Consider the following 7,301-nt stretch of genomic DNA (forward strand, 5'->3'; position numbering starts at 1 on the left):
GCGCCTGTGGTCAGCACCGCGGACAGCTGCCGGCGGAAAGGCCGCAAAGCTGGACAGCGGGCGTGGGAGGGCCACGCCGGGGAACCTGGGCGCCGACGCGGAAGCGGAACGAGAATCAGGAAGCAGGAGGGCCGCTATGTCGGCTTACGGAGACCCGACTCTGGGACCAGGAGTTACGTGTGCTGGCTTCACATGGAACGGTTCCCTGGTCCCCAGCACCCACATCAGCGTTAAGGGGCGAAGGCCGGGAGAGAGGCGCTCAGAGGGACGAGTCCGAGATGCCCACAGGGAGTGGTGGGAGTGAGGTTTGCGGTCCAGGCTGGAACGACTCTCTTTCGGGACTCCAGGCTTGCACCAAGTACAGGGGACATGAGACAGAGAGAGGGGAGGAGCTGGGGTCATGAAAACGACACACAGGCCATCCACAGAGCCGGGAACCTGGAACCAGGAGCGGGTCTGTGAGCTCCTTTGCTTCTCCGCCACGGCCCCCTCGGAAGGGCCATCTCTCACACGGCCTGACAAGCCGAGCTCTGTGCTGGTGCTGGTGAGATAAACAATGGATGCCCCAGCACCTCATTAAGACAGCCTTTGCTGAGATGGAATCTGCTGGTGCATTAATTAATAGAATTAACGCCTTTTCTAGTTCCTTTTGAGACCAAGGCACGTTTAGTACAATTCCCAGAGCAGAGAAAGCCTCCTCCTAAAAGAAACTGCCAAGTGGTTTAAAATTACATCAGCGTTTTTGTTGCAAGCATGAAAAAATCTTTTTGTTTTATTGCCAAAGTAATATATGCTCATTTTAAAAGTCAAGCCACATAGAAACGTATAAAATAAGAAGACAGTGTCTCCTTCTTGCCTCCCCCACCCCCACCCTGCCACACTACTAAGAAGATGACCACTCTTCACAGTCCGGCTTCTACTTTTCTCGGCATTCTGCTAAGCACACAAGCACACAGGCCCACAAATTACACATATGCTTTACACTATACACACCATTCTGCAGGTTGATTCTTTAATTCAGCAACATGTCATGGACATTATTCCCTGCCCACATATAGAGATTTACTTCATTCTTCTTAATAACTGTGTAACAGTCGATAATTATGATGATTCCACAATTTGCATAACTGTTCCTCTTTGGGTAACTGATTAATGCCTTTCCTTTTTGCTGTTTCGCATGCTGTTGAGTGAGTTTCCTCGCACACATATGCTTGTGCACTGCTACAAGTATTTCCTAGAAGAGAAACTCTTAGAAGAGGCATTGCTGGGTCATGGGTTTGCATGTTTTGAGGGTTGGCAGAAATTAGCAAACTGCTCTCTTAAAATGTCATACAAATTTACCTTTATATCCATATTTCAGACAGCCTCTCACTCAGTCATGTCTGACTCTTCGCAACCCCATTGACTGTAGCCTAACCAGGCTCATCCATCCATGGGATTTTCCAGGCAAGAACACTGGAGTGGGTTGCCATTTCCTTCTCCAGGGGATCTTCCCGACCCAGGGATTGAACCTGGGTCTCCTACATTGCAGACAGACGCTTTACCGTCTGAGCCATGACAGAAGCCCATTATACAGTGGATTGGCTAATTTAAACACCTCAGGGGACTATCCTGGTGGTCCAGTGAATAAGAATCTGCCTGCCAATGCAGGGGACGTGGGTTCAATCCCTCCTGGTCCAGGAAGATCCCGCATATTGCAGAGCCACAAAGCCCCTGCGTCACAGCCACTGAGCCTGCGCTCTGGAGCCCCAGCTCCCCGACGAGTGAAGGCACCACAACTGGAGGGTGGCCCCCGCTCGCTGCAACCAGAGAAAAGCCACACACAGCAACGAAGACCCAGCACAGCCAACGCAAGTACATACATTTCTTAAAGTTTAAAAAGAGAGAGACATCTCTGGAATAACACATCTGTTTTTAAAAAACACATGTGAAGAGGTTTACACTTTACAAGCTTGGCCAAAACAAAAAAGACCACAGCAACAGACAGGCAAGTGACCCAAGGGGAGATCTGCAGAATAAATGAAAAGATTATGGAATATCTGCCGTCTTTAAAGTCTTTATCGAATTTGTTATAACATTGCTTCTGTTTGATGCTTTGGTTTTTTGGCCGAGAGGCACGTGGGATCTGAGCTCCCCAACCAGGGGTCAAACCTGCGTCCCCTGCACTGGAAGCCAGAGGATTAACCCCTGGACCACCAGGGGAGTCCGGTATCTGCCACTGTAAAAGGTGCCAGACTCCAGCATTTTTAGAGATGGTTCCATTTACCCCTCAAAAGTCATGGAATTCCCTCGTCATTAAAGTGATTTCAATCTATAGAAAGTGTGGAAAACTCCAAAATTCATGTTTTAAAAGTCAGTGTTACACTAATGCCAGAATCCTCTTAGAATAGTGAAGGAAAGAAAGTAACGGGAAATTGCATTTACAAATATTGATATAAAGAATTTCAAAGAAAATGTTGGCATCTTGAATACAATCCAATGTAATAAGAAAATGTGATCAAGCAGAAGTTATTAAAAATGTAAGAACAGGTTAGCTTTAGGTAATTTATCAATAATTTATTACATCAACAAGCAAAGGAGAAAATTGCAAATTTTTTATGCAGGGATACCCAAAGTCATTCATATAACTGAATACCCATTCCTTTTTTTAAAGTCTGTGTAATAAGAAGAAAAGTACCTGAATATGATTTAAAAAAAAAAAAAAACTACCTTAAAACAACATCAAGGGACGTCTCTGGTGCTTCAGTAGTTAAGAATCCACCTTGCAATGCAGAGTGTGCGTGTTCAATCCCTGATCGGGGCACTAAGATCCCACGTGCCTCGGAGCAACTGCCCAGGCATCGCAACCAAGACCCAACACAACCTAATCAATCAATTAACTAATTTTTAGAAACAGTGTATATAAAAAAGCAACATCAAAAATCTGCACCCATTCAAACCAGAAACAAGACGGGAAGTTGCACTCTCACACCTACTACAATTTGTTTGGCAAGTCTACCCAATTAAACAAGTCAGAGAAAAGAATGAGCTAGATATCTATGGAAACAGACAAAATTATATTCATTGGAGAATATGACCATACGAGGCTTCCCAGGTGGCACTAGTGGGAAAGAGCCCCCCTCCCAGGGCAGGAGACCCAAGAGACCCAGGTTCCATCCCTGGTGAAGAAGATCCCCGGGAGGAGGGCATGGCAACCCACTCCAGGATTCTTGTGTGGAGAATCCCATGGACACACAAAAGCCTGGCAGGCTACAGTCCATGGGGTCACAAAAGAGTCAGACACGACTGAAGCGAGTTAGCATGCCTGCACACATGACTGGATACCTACAACACTCCAGATACTCTGCTAAGAGAACACTAGAATTTACAAGAGAATTTTGTGAGATGAATGGACAGACAGGAGACAAACATACAAAACTCAATAGCCACCATCCTCTAAAGCAGAAGCTTAGGTCTGCTTCCCTGGGAAACAGACGCTGAAGACTGAAACCCACACGAGGCGGCATGCGTGAAGAAGTGAGGCGGCAGAACTGGGCAGAGCGGCTGTCAGCCTGGGAGCAGCCACAGCGAGGCCTTGGCCAGTCCCTCGGGAGGCTCTGAGCGTCGGTGGACATGTCCCAAGCTGAGGCCCGGGGGCCACGCCAAGGGATGTGGCAGCACGAATTGTCTCAGGCGAGGCAGCTTCCCGAGGCAGAGGGCAATTTCTAGAGAGAGTCCCTTAGGCTGTGGTCCCTTAGCAGGTCCGCCTGTCCTGAAGCGGGTGTGCACCCCAGACCACAGCATGCGCCTGGTCCCCACCTTGAGCAGCCCCTACCCAAGTGCTGCACAGCAACCCCGGGCTTCTCGAAAGCTCTAACCCGCTGCGGAGTTTTCCCTTCTCTCGTGGCCAGGCCCGGACTCACAGGCGGAGAGTGTTTGGGCCACACACCCTCCTCTCCTGAGTTTTCCCACGTAGATGCCAACAGAACCCCGCCCATACAGCTCACCTGTGACTTTCACTGCAACCCCTCCCAATTGAAGTGAGCTGCTTCTATGTTCCAGAGAAGGAAATGGCACCCCACTCCAGCGTTCTTGCCTGGAGAATCCCAGGGATGGCGGAGCCTGGCGGGCTGCGGTCTATGGGGTCGCACGGAGTCGGACACGACTGAAGCGACTCAGCAGCAGCAGCAGCACTTCCATGTTCAGGCGGACTGCCGCTGACCTTGTGAGGCAGCCCGTGCGGGGCGGGCCTGGCCACGTGGTCAGCTGAGGCCCCGTGTCAGGCCCTCTGTCTCCACCAGGGCCAGTGGCTGGTCCGGAGCTGTTGCATAAACAGTGATCAGCTCGCCCATTTGGATGGCAGGCCCTTGTTCCAAACCTGAGCGTCTGCACTGGTGACCCCACGCAGCATCCATTCCCACATAAATACCTCTGACACGAGGCACGACACCAGCCCTTTAGTATGGCCCGAGCACAGGGCTGCCCACATCCCAGCTCAGAATTTCTGTGGGCTCTCTCCTGCTCTGGGAGCAGCCAAAGCTGGCAGCCTTCCTTCCACAGGACTCAGTAAATGAGTCGGAACAGGGCCCCCATGTGTGAGCTTCAGGTTCAAAGAGGCCTCTGAGCCTAGTCCTTCCTCCTCTTCAGTGGCAGCAGGTGCTGGACTGGGTGGTCTGTTCTGGACTCACAGAGGGCGCCCCGGCATGCCGTAGACCACCGGACCCTACACGCATGCCAGTGTGGCAGGCCCTGAGTCCTGCACGGCTCCGGCACCTCCCCGAGGCCTTGCACGCCCACCCCACCAGCTCCTTCCATTGGATGATCACAGTCACAGTGGACCTCGCGAGCATGTGAAGTCTGTCCAGACGGTTCAGGCCCTTCGGCGATGCGATGACAGAAGACAGGAGAGCTAACACAGCCCTGGGGCAAGACCCTAACGAGCACTGCTGTTCCTCCCACGCAAAGGCGAGCTGTCGCCGTGAGGTGGAAAGGAACATATCGGCCACACGAGTGGCTGGGTGCCGGGGGCCGCGGGTCCGTTACTCTGCTCCAGCAGAGACGCCACATCCAGGCGGAGCTGAGGTTCAGATTTCTACGTGGTCGTGTTTGTGGAAGTCTGCTGTCATCCTCCGTGGGCCCCGGGGCTCAAGAGAACCGGGGGAACCAGGGCTCCCGAGTGTTTGTCCCAGGAGGCTCCCCGGGAAGCAGACCCTGGGGGACGGGGAAGGGCTCGGTGACCCACAGGGGGAAGGTCAGGACAGACCAGGATGGGCTCCCAGGGTGGCCTCAGCTGCCCCTGGGGCCCGGGCCTCCCCTGGCCACCAGGACTGACCAGTCACAGGGAGCAGCGGTCCCGGGCAGAGGTGACCCCTCGCCAGGCACAGGGAGAGGGCAGTGCTCAGGGCAGCCGGGGGACTGAGCCCAGCTTCTGAAGCAGCTCCGCCAGAGAGCTCGGGGGCCTCGGGGCAGGCCTGCCGAAGTCAAGCACCCCGCCTCCTTGAAGCCAAGCCCTGGGTCTGGTCCCCCACAGTTTCCGCCCTCATCACGGACTCTCATGCTGGCCTTCGGCCGGACCGCAGGTGGCTCAGCTGCTGGTCAGCCTTCTCCTGTGGCGGCAGCAGCCGTCTGATCCCGCGGTGCTGCTGTGACCCCGTTCCTGCCACCAAGCGCCCAGCATGGGGCACAGCAACCACGGCGCCCCGGCCAGTGTCGCACCCAGGCACCGGGGCTGCGGCGTCCCAGCACGACCTCGCCACCAGCAGCGGCGCCGAGGCCTCCGGTCCCACCTCCATCCCGTGTCTGCAACTGACTCCTGGGACCTCATGGGCGGGAAATAGACGCGGGGCTTTGTGCTTTGTGGAGCGGGCGAGGGGCCTCCTGGGAAAGCAGCCGTGAGTGAACAGGAGCAGCAGGACGAGGCCTGGAGAAGTCACTCAGTGACTCAGAGGCAACGCGAGCCGGCTGACCCCACCGCGGCGGCCCCCCGAGAAGGGTCCCAGACTGGAGCCGGGGCTGGACCTTTCACCCCCAGACTGGCCGGTCACTGGACATGGACTCCACCCCGGGAGGCACTGGAGGAGCTGGCCCCCGTCTTCAGCTGCCCCAAACTGGCGTACAGGGAGGCGGCTGGTGGTCACAGGCAGGTGACCTTGGTCCTGCGGGGCCTCCGTGTGGCCCATCCCAGCCCCCCAGGAACCAGCCGATGGCTGGGAATGGAACACCGGCCACAAAGTCCCCGACCACGAGGAGACTGGAGGGGGCACATGGCTGAGACAAAGGGACATCCGCGCCACGGAAGGACAGAAAGCGAGGCTGGAGGCCCCGAGGGAAGCACCAAGCTTTGGGTGAGCCATCCTCCCGCCACTGAAGGCCAGTCCTTCCCAGAGAAACCTGCAGGGTGTTGCCACTCCAACCCAACTCCTATTTTTTTACTTTAAAGTTTAGTTATAAAGAACGGATTTTCCGTGATTGTCAGAACGTTCTGCAAAGTGTTAAGTATTGCCATGAAACAGGTGTAGAACCACCCAGGGGAATGAGCTAGAGGGCCAGACACGGTCCAAGCGCAGGAACCCGCAGAGGAAAGACTGGCCCATCCATCCAGTGGGGCCGGCGGGGGGCGGGGCCCACTGCACAGCGGGGTTGCCATAGCCCATCAGAGGTGGGGAGGAAAGCACGCTGAACCCTTGCCTCATCCCAATACAAGGATAAACTTAGTCTGTTTTAAAGGACCAGAATGCAAAACTAAAAAAAAACATCCAATAAGAAAAAAATATAAGACTATTTGCATAATTCCAGGTAAGGGTGACACCTTCAGCCAAGACAGGAAGTCCAGTCACAAAAAAGAGGACGGTTCAGCCATTAGACAAATGTTAAATCCTCTGTGGCAAAGTACAATACATTAGCAATTTTTTAAATACTACATTAGTGTGTGTGTGTGTGTTAGTTGCCCCAGTCGTGTCTGACTCTGTATGACCCCATGGACTGTAGCCCACCAGGCTCCTCTGTCCATGGGATTCTGCTTCACAAGCAGATTCTTTACTGTCTGGTACAAGGAAGCCTATTACATGAGTATATTACATATTAAATATAAAAATGTTACATTTGTGTGTTTAAAATATATAAGTGCTGAGTCTAAAGACAAACACCGGGGCCTGTAACTTGCACAGCTGTCTCTCCATTTGCAACAGAAAACGCGCACAGCCCATGTAATCAGGAGGTTTAATTCCCCGCCTGTACAAAGAGCTCCCGCAGACTGAGGAGATGAAGGATAAACGGAGGGTTCATGCAAGTGGAAACATAAGCCTGGATACAGAACGGTGCCT

This window comes from Bos indicus x Bos taurus, chromosome 21 (genome assembly GCF_003369695.1).
Source record: "Bos indicus x Bos taurus breed Angus x Brahman F1 hybrid chromosome 21, Bos_hybrid_MaternalHap_v2.0, whole genome shotgun sequence".
NCBI lineage: Eukaryota > Metazoa > Chordata > Mammalia > Artiodactyla > Bovidae > Bos > Bos indicus x Bos taurus.